The sequence below is a fragment of the Talpa occidentalis genome, unplaced genomic scaffold (genome assembly GCF_014898055.3).
Source record: "Talpa occidentalis isolate TD23 unplaced genomic scaffold, MPIMG_talOcc4v2.1 talOcc4.8, whole genome shotgun sequence".
Lineage (NCBI taxonomy): Eukaryota > Metazoa > Chordata > Mammalia > Eulipotyphla > Talpidae > Talpa > Talpa occidentalis.
The window spans coordinates 30,742,064-30,757,841 of record NW_023605194.1 but is presented as its reverse complement, the minus strand read 5'-3'; the positions used below and the strand labels follow the sequence as shown (position 1 = coordinate 30,757,841).

Below are 15,778 nucleotides of genomic sequence, written 5' to 3'. Positions count from 1 at the left end.
TAGTGTATCTTCTTCAGAAGGTTAAGAATTCCCAGAACACATGGCATTTAAATTGCTAAAATGTATGGATGTATGTTATTGAGACACCATTCCACATATTGTTGTATAATTAAGGGCTTGTCAATTTGTCACTTGAGCAGACACACGCACTGTAGAGCCCAGAGATAAAAAGGGTAATGCATGTATTACCCTATTTATTACTTATTACTGGCAGAAAGTGGATTTAGGGGAAACAGGAGGCAGCTTTCTCCAGGTGGCTGTAGAGCACACTTACTTGTTTGTGGTTTGCTGGGCCGGGGTCAGGTGTCCTCAGAAGGTAATTTACTTTTGGCCAAGGTGAGGAGCTCTTCAGTCAGGTGTGTGCCCTGCCAGCTGCGCGCTCCCGGGGCGGGTTTGGCTTCAGATCACCTGACTTTCCAACCCTTGGGCAAAGCGTTCTAGAGGCTTTGGCTCAGACTACGAGCCCGCCCCCAGTCAGACGCGGGGCGCTGGGGCCACGCGCCGACACGTGCCGGCGCAGGGCCCCGCCCCTCCCGCTCCGCGCCCCGCCCCTCGCGCGCGGCTCTCTGCGGCGCTCCCCGCAGCCCCGCCTCCAGACGACCTCCGCCAGCCGTCCCGGCCCCCGCGAGCAGCCCCGCCCCCGGCTGCGGGCCCCGCCCCCGCAATCCGGGCCCTGGGGCAGCCCCGCCCAGCGGGCCGCTCTCGAGGCGCGGGGGCGGGCCCTGCGCGATGACGTGGGCGGGCGTGCGCGGTGACGGCTCGCGTCCCTGTTACTCAGCGGAGCGCCGAGGCCGGACGACGCGGCCCGCAGCGCGGAGCCGCGAGCAGCCCTGGGTAACGGCCGCTGCAACCTCCCGGTCGCGCTGGTCCCGCCGGGGGGCTTTCCTGTCCGGGTTCGCTGCGCTGCGGGTGAGTGCGGCGAGCGCCTCAGGCCTGGGGCGGCGGGCGGCCCCGCCGTGTTTATGTTATTGTGCTGCTGCCGCCGCCTTCTCCTCAGCCGTGACCCCCTCCCGGGAGTGGGGGCGGGAGCTCGCGGCGGCGGGGGGCGCGCGGCGGGCGGGGGCGGCGCGGGAACAATAGCGGCCCGGGAGGCGGGGGCCGGCCGGGGGGCGTGGGGCGGCGGGGTCCCGGCGCCCCGCGGCCGCCCACCCGCCTGTGGCCCGCCGCCCCGGCTCTGCCGGGCTGCCCTCGCGCGGGTCCCGCGTCCGCGTCTGGAGAAAATGGAGCGGGGGGTGGGTGGCAAGTTCTGAAAGACTTCGGCGAAGGTCGGACGGCGGCGCCCTGGCGTGCCCGGCGCGGTGGTGAGGAGCCGCGGAGAGCGCGCCGTGCCCGGGTCCTCGGCGCCTGCTGGGACCGTGTTTTGTTTCTCGGTGGTTTCTTTGTGCTAAGGTCCTGAGCGAACGCAAGCCGAGGCGCCGAGGAAAGCTGGAACGGCCTTCAGCTGGCTGCGAGGGAGAGTCGGGGCCCAGGGCTGGGGCGGAAGGTGTCCCTCAAGCCCGGCGGGAGCGTCAGTGGTCAGCGCACATTTCTCTGGAGGGTCACTCGGTGGTGACCTTTTGACTTTTTCACCCCACCCTCCAGTCTCTTTGTCTTGCACTTGTAATCCCAATCGTTAGATGGTGGAGTCAAGTCCATTTAAAGTATTGTGATGAGCACTTCCCATTTTAATTTCTCAAAGTTTCTCGTGAGATCTTTACTGTGAACTTAACGCGTTGATTGCAAGGTATCAGACAATGTCTGGGGCTTAACATTTTTACTCGGAAATTCGGTGATGTTTTTCCACTAGAATTCTGTTCTGGCAGTCCATTGTGTTTTGAAATTAGCATCCAGCAAGCACATCCTTGGCAATTAGAACATCTGTTTATTTCATTCATTCATTCAACAACTGTTAAGTATTGTACCCAAATGGAGAGTTTGGAGGGAATGAGAAAAAGCCTTTAATGGAAGATGATGCTTTGATTGAAATATAATGAAGGTATCTTTAAATGAGACGGGCACATAAGTGATGTGTGTTAAGTAGGTACAGTTAAATCATTGGTCATTTTATTGTTTTTTAGTAGTACATCTAGGACTATTTCTGTAATGTTATATTAGGCAGTAGAGTTAGATTTGGTTTAAATCTAAGCTTTTCTTATTTTCAATTTTTCAGTCTTAAGTCTAACAGTCATTTAAAATGTTTATCTTCGATTCCCCTGGTTTGAGTTAAACCCAGGAGGTCAGATGCTGTGCCTGACAAAAGCAATTAATCAAATTGGGACTTCCTGAAGGCAAGTGTCTCTTACATCTGTGTCTCTTAAACCTGACCTGGAATAGGTTTGTAAGTGCTCAATAAAAGTTAGATTAATCAAAAGTTCTTTACAATTAGTAATATTTAAAATCAAGTTTTGCATAAACTTCTAATGTTCTTTGTAAAGTTTTGAAAACCTCATGCAAACTCACTTCCAGGTGGCTAAATGATCATTTCATACATATATATTCTATCATGACCATAGCAGCATTTTAATCACTTAAGTATCTTTTTTTCTAATCTAAGCCATTCGTATCATAAAATAAAACCTTAGCGTGTCTTTTTAATGTGTGTTGTACTGTACAATGATCCTTGACAGGGTTCTACATTAATTGCATTTATCCTTTTGTGAACATAATTTGAAAAGTCTTTGGTGATTCCTTTAAGTGGAAAGAGAACAAAGGAATCAAGCTGAGGAAAAGTTTTATTGAAATGTTAAAAAGTTTTTCCTTGTGCCAATAATATTGATGCCGCTTATGGGCCTAAAACTGTTGATTTATCCAGGTTACATCTCCTCCATTTACTAGTTATAATATATTTTAGCATTTGTTTTTAAGTATGAATGAATCTGAGGTGAGTTTATTATTGACAGAGTAGAAATAAGAAAAGGACACTTAACTAAGATAAAGATGAAAATCTTGAGGTACCAGATTGTTATTTACCTTAAGTTTATCACATTCCAATAAGGGTTGCTAATACAAGCTCTTTGGCAGGCCAAGTGTTGAAATAGTTTTGTTTTTTTTTTCCCCTCAATTTCATTGGTTTTCTTTCTTTTTTTTTTTTTAATAGAGGCATGTTTATTTATTTATTTGTTTGTTTGTTTGTTTTTGTTTGTACATGCACTGGGTACAGTCAGAAGCGCGGGAGGGTGAGAGAATTCACCAGAGCCAGAGCGGGGAGCAGAGCAGGCAGAAAGACCGAAGTACACTGCTAAGGGGAGCAGCGGGCGGCAGGAGAAGTCTGCGCGCCATGCTGGACCCTCCTCCGGTGGCCGGGGAGCAGCCGGGGATCGAACCAGCGCCGCAGAGGCCGCGGGCAGCTTCGCAACCCAGCGCTCAACCGCTGCGCCACTGGGGAGGCCCTCATTGGTTTTCTTAAATAACATCTTTATCAAAATATAATCCACATACTATAAAATTCACTCTTTAGAATGTGCATCTGTGTTTTCTGGTTATGTTTATAGGTTATGTGTTCATAACTATACCATCAGTGGTCACACCCCATACCCAATGGCAGTCACTCCCATTCTACTCTAAATTATGTTTAAAGGAAGAGATAGTACTGATTCTGTTAGTAAGTATGTATCATTAATGAATTTGGAAAGGACTCCCTTTAAATTTCTTGACAAGAAGGAAATTTTCTGCCTCATACTCCCTTTAAATTTTGGAAGAAATGCCACTTGGAAAAGAAATTTAAGAGTAAATTCTAGGGCCTCCCCGGTGGCGCAGCGGTTGAGCGCTGGATTGCGAAGCTGCCCGCGGCCTCTGCAGCGCCGGTTGATCCCTGGCCACTGGAGGAGGGTCCCACATGGCGCACAGACCTCTCCTGCCACCCGCTGCTCCTCTCAGCAGTGTACTTCGGTCCTTCTGCCTGCTCTGCTCCCCGCTCTGGCTCTGGTGAATTCTCTCACCCTCCCGTACTTCTGACTACCCGGTGCTTGTATAAATAAATAAATGAATCTTTAAAAAAAAAAAAAAAAGTAAATTCTATCCAAATCACTTAGATTAGATCTTAACTTTTTGTTCAATTTCTAGTTTTATAGAAATAACCTTGTGAAGATACTCAATGAAGATACCCAGTGAAACAATTGGAAGTGATTTGTTAAGTGGTAACTATCCTCGTGGTAATTAAGAAGTTGTTGAATAGAGAAGTCTGATTCTTGTTAGTCTACTTTGCCAGTGAGTTGAGTTTTGATATATTTGAGTCATCTGGATAGTTGAGATGCTTTTTGAACATGTAGAAGTTTAAAATAATGTCTGACATTAAGATGCCAGCTTTCTAGAGGTCTCATCAAGTCACTGGTGTAGGTAGTAGCCTTTCTGATTCATGTAATGTAGGGATGTCATTATAGCCACATACCTTTAGCTATGAATCATTTGTCTATTTCAGTGAACTGTGATGTTTGTTGTCTTAGTCATGAACTATTTACCTCATCATTTAGGAGCTTTATTTTTGTGCTGTAATACAGATTAATTGGAACTATGATTTCAGAAATGAGTTCAGAGTCAATAGATTTTGCTACCTAAAAGGTGTTAAAATGTTGAAATGAGTTGTCCTTATTCTGGATAGTAGGTGGAACTATAACTCGAGGAATCAGACTGTAGGGGCAGGAATGGACACGGTGCAGGTTTTCTAGGATCCCATGCAGACCGGGTAAAGGAGGAGTCAGAGTCCTCAGTGGTTTTTTGCGGGTCTTTTATTGGGGTTTAGTGGGTACATGGCAGGCAGGAGTGCTGGGGGTCCGGGAGGCTGGCAGTCCTCCCAGCCCCCAGCAAATCTTCACTCTATCGGGGCCCTCTGGTGTTCTCTGCTTCTTTCTTGGCTTCTGCTACTTCTTTCTCGGCTTCTCTTTCGGCTTCTCCTTGGCTTCTGCTGGCATCACGGGGTGGCCCTTAAAAGCACAGTCTTAGCCCAGGAGAATCCCATCTACCTATGCCCACACCCTATTCCAGGTGCCCACCATCATGCATGCATTCAGGACCTCAAGGATCCATCATCCATCCTGATGGTGGAAGGGCAGAAAAGCCTGACATTTCACTTCTAGGTTATATCATCTGGATTTTGCCATCAAGTTCTAGAGCCTCAGACAAGTTGCTTCACCTTTTTGGTCTGTAAACTGAAGCCTGAAGCTAATGGAACTCTTTTATTTTTTTTCCCTCCTTCCATAGAAGGGTGGTTTCCTAGATAGGTCAGTCTTTAGAAAACATACTGGGGCAAAGGAGTTTTTAAGAGTCATATTTTCTGGGCCTCCCCAGTGGCACAGTGGTAGAGCACTGGGTTGCGAAGCTGCCCACAGCCTCTGCAGCGCCAGTTCGATCCCCGGCCACCAGGCGAGTGTCCCACATGGCGCGCAGACCTCTCCTGCTGCCTGCTGCTCCCCTCAGCAGTGTACTTCGTCAGTCTGCCTGTTCTGCTCCCTGCTCTGGCTCTGGTAAATTCTCTCACCCTCCAGTGCTTCTGACTGTACCCAGTGCTTGTATAAATAAATAAATAAAATCTTTAAAAAAAAAAAAGTCATATTTTCTGTAATAGACAAAAAATGCTTCACCGTAAGCTAAGAATAAGTTCTTTGAATGGTAGATTTTATTCATTTTATGGCACCGTGCTTACTATTGAGATGTGGTGCTCTCAGAGACTAAGTGGAAGATGTGAAAATGTAGAGTTTAATAGACTCAAGAAGCCTACGTTAAGGCATATCTCAACAATGAGTCTCTGTTCTTTAAAAGATATGAGAGGGCCTCCCTGGTGGCGCAAGGGTTAAGCCGCAACCTATGAAGCAATCTGCAGCCACTGCAGCACGAGTTCAATTCCTTGCCAGCTAGGGAGCAACCCACATGGCACAGCAGACCTCTCCTGACTTGCCCGCTGCTCCCCTCAGCAGTGCGTTTCATTCACTCTGCCTGTTCTGTTCCCCACTTTGTCTCTGGTGAATCCTCTCACCCCCCCCCCCCCCGCACCTCTGGTCTTGCGTGCATAAATACCCCAGCTCTTGTGTGCATAAATAAATAAATCTTTAAAAAAATATATGAGAGGACTTATTTCAGACAAACAAAGCCATACCCCATATCTCTGGGCAGGTCAGATTTATTGAAATCTAGTTTTTAATGGATTTTGTGTTAGTGTGTATGTAAGACCTTCTAGAAAACATTATCTGCCATTCTTTTTTCATGGTGGTGGGTTACGTCACAACTATAGCACAAATAAACATCTGTGTCACCTGTTACCCTTTAGTAGTATGTTAGGTTTGGTTAAAATTACCGATTCTTTAGCAAGGTAAGGAGTTTAAGTGGTGGTTGCTAGCATGGGTTTTGGATCAGTCCTGAGTTCCAGTCTGCGCTCCAAATCTAAGTATTTGGCACAGGCTAGTTTAGGTGATATAACGTCGTTGGGCCTCTTAGTATTTTTTAAGTGAGAAATTAATAATAGTACATAATCTTATAGGGCCAGGAGGTTTAAATAAGGTACTGCATATGATGTGGTTGACAATAGTGCGTTGCCTGGAATGCTAGATTTAAGTTCAGGAAATTTTAGCTATTATCACTTATTTTTAACTTGGAACAAATGCAAAATGCCAAGTAAATTTAAACCAATTAGATGTACAATATACTTTCAGCTTCTTTAGAGTATGTCAGTTATTTCCCTTTGCATCTCAGGGGAGTTGATTATCTCTAAATTGACTGAAGTGACTTAACATTTGGACCAGTGATTCTGCCTTAAAATTTGGAAATGTTTTAAACAGTTATTAAAGGGTAATTATTTGCCACATTCTCTGACACAAAATTGTTTTGGCCTGGTTACCTTTGCTATGGCAGAGAATTGCCTAAACTTTCTTAGGTTTATTCTGACAGATAATGTAAAGGAATGGGAACCCAGAAACTGGGTATAGCTTTGTCATGTTTCCACATTTGAAGGAAATGGAATGCATTTGCATCTTTAAATTTAATCTTACTGGTATCTTTGGTTCTAGGTGAAGATTGCAAATTTGTCAGAGATCAGGTGTCCTCAGCAGTTCATGAAGCATTTTCTAGATTTATAGAAAAATGAGGGAGGTTATTTATAAGTGGCACCTGGAATTATCTTATGTTTAAGTTTGCTGTTTAGTGTTTGTATGTTTACATTGGTACATCAAATTGCTTGCTTCTTTTTGAGGACAGCAACTATGAGGCGATACTGGTTTTGCAGTGTTTATTGAGAAGTCACTCTGTACCGACTTGGGGGTAATGTGGGGACCACGGGAAGGTAGAAGTCAGCTCCACTTTCAGTGAGTATAACTTGTTGGAGATAAGGACAAGCATAAGTGCATTTATATAATAACACAAGAAACCAGATACTGTTAAGCATTTTATTTGGAATTTCTTTAGTCATCATGCTTGAGAACTGCACGTTGTGATATTTGGGAACATCCAAAACATAGATGCCCAGTTACTGTTGCCCAGTCTTTAAAATATAATGACTAAATAAGTCAGACAAAGGCAGATATTGTTTGAGTCCACTTATATGTGGAATTTAAAAAAAAAAAAACAAAAAACCCAACAGAAAAAAGGGAACAAACTTGAAACCAGAGGCAAAGGATGGGATAGAATGATTAATTGGAGAAAGGTGGCCAAGTATGTACTTCACCAGTTATAAGATAATTAACTACTATAGATGTAATGTAGACCATGATGAGTATAGCTAACACTTCTATATGATATATAGGAGAGTTATTAAGAATAAATACCAAGAGTTCGCATAACAAGGAACTTTTTTCTTTTTGTTGTCTTTATATGAGAAGTGATACTATAGCTAAAGCGCTTGTAATTATTTCACAATGTACATAAATCACACCATCATGCTGTATGCTTAGACTTTAAAAATAATTTTTTTTAAATACTGTCCTCTACTGGACAATCATCTGTCAATCAAATAAAATATAATGAGTAGATAAACCACAAAAAGAAATCGTTATTACTAATTTCTTGTTAGAATTAAGAACATTGTACAAATCTAAATAATAAAAAAGGGCAAACCATAGTCAATCTAAGAATCTTTTTGGGTTTCTAGTAATCTTTTTTAAAGTTTTTTTTCATTTTATATATTTGTTTTTTGTTTTTCTTGCTGTTAGAAAGTTTATCTTTTAACTGGTTTCTCATATAAAGAAAGCTTTATTTTTTGCATTTTAATATTTGTATATTATTAACTCCCCTATTTAAAATTCTATTGTTTGTAATATTTCAGTCCTATAATTGAAATTTTAATTTTTTAGGCATAAATCATGTCCTTCTTTTTTTTTTCTTCCAATTTTTGCCTCCCCTCCCAAATTTTATCCCCTTAATGTTTTCTCTTACTGCATTGATAGCACTATTTTTTAAAACCATTCCTCCACAATTCCACCATTCCTCTTGGCTCTGTTATACAGAGCCAAGAGACATTTATATCTACAGATAATTTAAGGACTACATGAATAATAAGTGAAATTGGGGAGGACTATGGGAGTATTTGAGTAGTGTGAAATTTTCTCTAAAGTTAATATAAATGAATTGTGATTTTCAAAATGTCAAATAGACAAGTTAGTGATCATTTAACAGTTAGTGCAGAATTAGCAATTACTTGTTATTTGAGTGTATATAAAGATTGCTTTCTACATGCAGAGCACTCACAGGCAACTCCCATCCCAGAAATATAATATAGTCTGCTCTCTGGAAGCATATAGAGCATCAAGCTCTATAGAAATGAGAAGTGAATGGATGTGGAAAGGAAGGACTTAAGCTTAGAAAAATGATACTGAAAAAAATCTGCAAATGATGGAAATGTGGGAGTGTGTAAAGTAGTAGGAGGGACTGAGTTTGATTTGACTATTGGGTTTGAGGAAACTCACACCTGTGAAATTATGTGGTAGTTGATACTTGGCTAAAATTCAGTAGGAATCTCAGTGTCTAATGGAGATTTAATAATTTATTTGGTCTCCTCTCTCCCATCCCCAACCTGAGGCAGTTTACTTAAGAACTCACAATATTAGATAAGTTAGAAATAAACCAAATCCAAGGGAAAACAATAATCCAGAATATTTTAATAGCTAATACTCAGTATTTACTGTGTACCAGCCACTGTTCTAGTGTGTTTTATGTTACATTGTGTAAACACCACACAATAACCCTAAGAATAGGCACTGTTATTCCCATTTATAATTAAGGAAGCAGGCAAAGAGATTATGTAGAAATAGAGCAGTTTTATTAAAGTGGAGAAAAATGACAAATTGAAGTCAGTTAAAAGATTAAATGAAAAGTTTTTAGAAAAAAATGAATGAGAAGTGAGCAAGTGCAGGTTGTATGTGGACAATATTTTTTTTTTTTTAAAGATTTATTTATTTATTTATTTATTTATTTATACAAGCACTGGGTATAGTCAGAAGCGTGGGAGGGTGAGAGAATTCACCAGAGCCAGAGCAGGGAACAGAACAGGCAGACGGACCGAAATACACTGCTGAGGGAAGCAGCGGGTGCTGCAAGAGAGGTCTGCGTGCCATGTGGGACCCTCACCTGGCGGCCAGGGGTCGAACCGGCGCTGCAGAGGCTGAGGGCAGCTTCGCAGACCAGTGCTCAACCGCTACACCACCAGGGGAGGCCCTGTATGTGGACAATTTTTTAAAGATTATCTATGAAGTGAAAATGGATTGGTAGATGCAAGAAAATGGAGGATCCAGTGAGTGCGAAGGAAAATATACAGGTAAGGGCATGGCGAACATGAGTGGAGAGATTTTCCTTTATTAGAGAGCTGTCTTGCATCCAGCTTGAGGGAATGTATGCTAATTGTGTGCCCTTGCTAAGATGTTTGGTGATTGGAAAATGAGAGCATATCTTCCTGGCGTTTCATCTTCTCTGGTGGTTTCTGTTCTCTCAGTGAAGCATGAGATTGGTGTCTGGTATGGGCAGTGGGGAACAGGAGTGTGAGAAGTTTGAAGCAGTTTCTCAGAAGTATTGATTATTAATTTAAGCCTTGAAATCTTGCTTAAACTGATTATCAGTCAGCCTGGTTTTGTGATTTCCTTCCCCTAGCCCCCAACTTTATAGCTGTTTAGATGCAAACCAGATAAGGTGACCCCATGGGGTCAGGTTTTGCCAGGTTTACAGAGTTCTCCAGAGAAACAGAATCAGCAGGAGATAGGTGTACCATGTACGTGTACATAAAGAAATTTCAAGCAATTTGCTTTCATGATTATGAATTCTGGCAAGTAGAAAGTCTGTAGGGCTGACAGGCAGGAAACTTGGGCAGGAGTTGATGCTGCAATCATGAAGCAACTCGTTCCTCCTCAGGAAAGCCTCAGTTTTTCTGTTAAGAACTTTCAATAAATTGGATGAGACCCCACTCACATTATTGAGGATAATTTTAGCTGATCATGGTTGTTAACCACATCTGTACATTCTCCCACATCTATAAAATACCAGCACAGCAACACTTAGTGTTTGATTGAATAACAATCTGATCATTTTGACACATAAAACTAACCATCACACTAGGTCAGTATAAAAGAAAGAAAAAGGGACAAAGAAACATGGATTTTTAAAGGCAGTGCTTGGAGGAGTGGTGACAAATCATGAAGTCTAGCATGAACAAGAAAGGAAAGGACAGATGGTAAGGAAATGCACAATGCATTGGGAACTAAAATATAGATAATTGCCATTTACAAACAAAAAGTTTTATTTTTTACAATTCTGTATACCTTTTTTGTTTGCTTGCTTTGCAATAACTAGAACTTTGAGTGTGATATTGAATAGGACTAGTGAATTAAAGTGTCCGGTTCTCATTACTAGGAATAATGTTAACTGTAGGTTTTTTGTTTGTTTTGGCACATGGTCTTTATCAAATTGAGAAACTCCCCCCATTCCTAGTTTTCTGAGTGTTTTTGTCATTAATGGGTATATTTTATCAGCTGTTTTTTTTTTTCTTTTTTCCTTTTCCATTGGTATGATTGTTTTCTTTGGCATTTTGATCTGTTGGGTTGCATTGATTTAAGAATCATCCTTGCATACCTGTAATAAATCCCATGGTTTTAGTGTAGAATTCCTTTTTAAACATTGCTGGATTTGATTGCTAATAATTTGTTGAAGATTTTGTATCTGTGTTTATAAGAGATTTTTCTGTAGATTTTCTTTCTTGTAATATCATTCTATGGTTTTGGTATTAGGATAATACTGCCATCATTGAATGAGCTAAGGAATGTTTCCTCTGTTTCTATTTTCTGGAAATGATTGTAGAGGATTGATAGCATTATTTTTCTTAAATATTTGGTAGATTGTACCAGTTAATGTATTTGGACTTGGTGCTTTCAGTTTTGGAAATTTAATAACTATTGATTCAGTTTCCTTAATAGATAAGGATTGCTCACTTTATTCCTAATTTCTAATTTATTTTTTTTTAAGATTTATTATTTATACAAGCACTGGGTACAGTCAGAAGCGCGGGACAGTGAGAGAATTCACCAGAGCGGAGAATAGAACAGGCAGACTGACAAAATACACTGCTGAGGGGAGCAGTGGGCACTGCAGGAGAGGTCTGTCGCACCATGTGGGACCCTTGCCCGTGGCTTGGGATCGAACTGGCGCTGAGGCTGTGGGCAGCTTCGCAGCCCAGCACTCAACTGCTGCGCCACCAGGGGAGGCCCTCTAATTTATTTCTAATTGCATCTTTAACATAATTGGTTCATTTTATCTCTTGTCAAATTTGTGGGTGTGGAATTTTTCATAATATTCTTAATGTACTTGCAATCAATAGTGATGATCCCTATTTCAGTATTTCTTTTTGTTTTTTTTTTTTGTTTTGTTTTGGTTTTTTTTAAGATTTATTTATTTATTTATACAAGCACTGGGTACAGTCAGAAGCGCGGGAGGGTGAGGGAATTCACCAGAGCCGGGAGCAGCCTATAAGTAATTTGTGTCTTTTTTCTTGCTTAGTCTGGCTAAAGGTTTATTAATTTTATTTATCTTTTTAACCAGCTTTTTTTTTTTATTGGATTTTCCTATTTTCAATTTCAATGTTTTGCTCCAGTTCTTTTTTTCTTTTTTTCCCCTGCTTTAGTTGTCATTCTTTTTGATGCTCAAATTGACTCAGATTTGGCTAGTGGGAATTTCTTGAGTTGACTGCTCTATCATTTTGATCTGACCTGGTCGCTATTGAGTGTTTCCTTGTTTTCTGGCTGAACAAGATGTTTGCCTTCAGTCTGTACTTACACTGCCTTGACTTGGATATAACTTCATTTCTTTAGGAAATTGATTTAGTCTTGATTTTACATGATTGTTCATTTTTATTTTTTTATTTTTTTAGATTCTTTTTAAGATTTATTTTTATTTATTTATACAAGCACTGGGTACAGTCAGAAGGGCGAGTGGGTGAGAGAATTCACCAGCGCCAGAGCAGGGAGCAGAGCAGGCAGAAGGACCGAAGTACACTGCTGAGGGGAGCAGCGGGCGGCAGGAGAGGTCTGCGCGCCATGTGGGACCCTCCTCCAGAGGCTGGGGAGCAGCCGGGGATCGAACCGGCGCTGCAGAGGCTGCGGGCAGCTTCGCAACCCAGCGCTCAACCGCTGCGCCACCTGGGAGGCCCATGATGATTGTTCATTTCTTTAAACCAAACTTCAAACAGATTTACCACATAAGATCAGCCTTTTTTTGCTCTTCTTTGGTAGTCTGCAGTACCAATGAGGCCTCTTCTCTATGCTAGTTTTTAATGTATTCTTCTTATTTCAAAACCAGAACATTCTCCTGTTCAGTTTATGTGGGTGTAGACTCCTTAAATTATATATCGGCAAACTTTTTTTTTTATTATTCCTCAGAATTTTTTTATTTTTTTTCTTTTTTTAATTTAAATTTTATTTTTATATTCCCCATAAAATTACAACCCCCTTATTTTTACCCCAAGCCCTCCTTTCCCCACCCCTCCACCCCTCATAGAGTGTCTCTTGTTCATAGTTATTTGTTGATTTTGATATTTTCTTTCTTATAGTTATTCTTTTTCCTGGTCCCTTATTTAAGTTTTCTAGATTCCTGCTATGAGTGAGACCATCCGGTATTTTTCTTTTTCTTTTTGGCTTATTTCGCTGAGCATGATCCCTTCCAGCGCCATCCATGTTGCTGCAAATGGCATGTGTTTATCTTTTTTGAATGCTGAGTAATATTCCATGGTGTATATGTACCACATTTTCTTGATCCAGTCATCTATTTTTGGGCATTGGGTTGTTTCCAAATCTTAGCTATTGTAAATAGTGCTGCTATAAACATAGGCGTGTAGGTGCTCTTTGGAATTGATGTTTCTGTGTCCTCTGGGTAAAATACCTAGGAGTGGAATTGCTGGATCATATGGAAGCTCTATGTTTAGTAGGTCAAGAAATCTCCACACAGCTCTCCATAGTGGTTGGACCAGTTTGCACTCCCACCAGCAGTGCAGGAGAGTTCCTTTTTCTCCACAACCTCGCCAACATTTGTTGTTGCTAGTTTTTTTAATATGTGGCATTCTCACTGGTGTGAGATGGTATCTCATTGTAGTTTTGATTTGCATTTCCCTGATTACAAGTGATGTTGAACATTTTTTCATATGCCTGTTGGCCATTTGCATTTCCTTTTCAGAGAAGTTTCTTTTTAGCTCTTCTTATATGGGCAAACTTTTATATGAAGTTTTTGAAAGTGTCGTGTGCTTTCACAATGTGGATTTCTGCTTTGTTAAAAGACCATTGAGCACCATACTTTCATACCTTTTAAAAAAGCTAGGTAGGTGAATATACAGTATATGCTGAGTTCCCCAATTTGGCCTTTCTGCATTTCTCCAATTTTGTAATCATTTATTTTTAAAGTGTTTGAACTTTAAGTTCAGCGTTTTTTCCTTTAACAAATATTTACTATGAGCCAGCACTTTACAAATATTAACAAATTTAATCCTTTTAACAGCCTTATAAGTGATATTTATTATTCTGTTCCCTTTTGTAGATGAGGAAACTGTGGCAGAAGTTATTTCTTCAGGGTAATAGATTCTAAGTCCAAGCAGTTTATCCAGGGTCTGAGTTTTAACTACTGCTTGTGTTCCCTCTTTTTTGCTGGGTCAGTGGAAGGAAGAGATTCTGCATCATGTTCTCTCCCCTTAATTGGTGGCACTCAGACAGCCATAATGCGTGTTGTGTATTGCAGGCTCCAGTTATTTGAGCAGCAAAGCTTTGAGATCCCTAATTGGAAGAATTCTGAGTCTTATATATATTTCTTTGCTTTGCATTATTGGCTTTTGCTGCAATTCTTTTTTCCAAGATAGACATTTTCATGAGTTGTGATAATCCAGTATCATTGGGGTCTTCTTCTAAAGAAAAGTTTGTTAAGTCCATTTAATACTGTATTCTCTGATGATATTAGATCAAATTCAGTGAAGTGAAAGTAGGCAAAAATACTTCATTAGGCACAAAGGGCTAAATATTTGTAACAAATTTATTGGTGTACATAGTTCCTGCTGGCATTGTATAAGAAGGATTATTATTTTATGAGAAGAACCTATTTTGGAAATATTAGGTTCTTGGGTCAGAATTCTAAGGTCCACTTCTGTGCTATGTTGATTGGGGTAGATCTAACCTGCCTCTGTTTCCTGACCTCCTGTCTGCTGATATCATTCTCCTTAATCTCTGCCTCCTGTAGTTACTACAGCCTGCTGACTCCTTAAGGTCAGGGCTACACATCTGTTCAAAAGAATATCATCCAGTGCTAATGAGAGGAAGAGCATAGCAGGAAACTTTTTTCCTTGTATTAAAAAAAATTAAATGTAAAAACATAGAGAATATTGAAAAAAATAGATATAAAAAGATCAGAACTATCCATAATCCTGCTAGTAATATTTCCATATGTTTTGTGCATGCATGAGAGTTGAAATATATTGATATGCAGGGACTCGCATATACATGTGTATACATTTATAAGGTATCTAAAAATAACATTAGCATACATTATTTGAAGACTAGAGTTGTGATTGATATCTTTGGTTTGATTAGAGATAAAGCTTGAAATAGATTTTTCGTAAATGTGTTCTTATAAAGTAAGATTTTTATAAAATAAAAATTTGCAATCTTGGTCTTTGTACCCTTCGGCTGCTAAAGTTTATTACCATCTTTTAACTTTACTCATGGAAGGGACTACAAGGGTTCCATAAAGTCAAAACTTTTCATAGTAATACTTAGATTTTATTTGCTTTTTTCATGCTTGTCCTCAAGAGTTGTTTCGGAGGTCATATGACCTGACCTGTCATGTGGCAACAGAGTGAGTAAAAACTCGTAATAGAAGTTAACTGTCTCAAATTAAGCTAGACAGCAAAGGGAATTGTAGAAATGTAAAACAGGTACTATTCTCACTGGAGGTTTTTAGAGTTATTTTCCATCACAATGTTAGTTATATTAACATATAATAAGGTTTGTTATTTATAAATAATTTCTGCTGTTTTCAAGAGAAGGTGGTAGAAGACAGGAGGTCAGAAATAAAGGCAGCACACAGAAAAGAATGTGGCAGTAATAATAATTAAACAAATGTAAAAATATATGGAACTATGTGCAATAAATTTACCAGTTTACAAACATGCATTTTTTGATATGTGGATTTGTAATACTTGACTCCAGAACAAATCACCCATTGAACAGAACATATTTCAGGTGTATCTCCAGTCTGTCCCTTTTAACTAGGATACATTTAAGGAAGGTAAATTAAGTAGTTGGTAAAATAGATTGAGCCAGAGTAAACAAAGATCACATGACATTTTCATTCTAATATAGGCTCC

The 15,778-nt window shown here is 40.5% G+C and overlaps 1 protein-coding gene across 4 annotated transcripts in view; it reads left to right on the top strand.

Annotated features, from left to right (window-relative positions):
* Window positions 1–791: 791 nt before the first annotated feature.
* The window catches only part of MAPK8 (mitogen-activated protein kinase 8), a 66,162-nt gene continuing 51,175 nt past the window's right edge, over window positions 792–15,778 (top strand). For all 4 annotated transcript variants that reach the window (XM_037497851.2, XM_037497853.2, XM_037497852.2 and 1 more), the window contains exon 1: window positions 792–909. The gene's annotated coding sequence lies outside the window, so the exon portion shown is untranslated. The remainder of the gene's footprint in view (window positions 910–15,778) is intronic.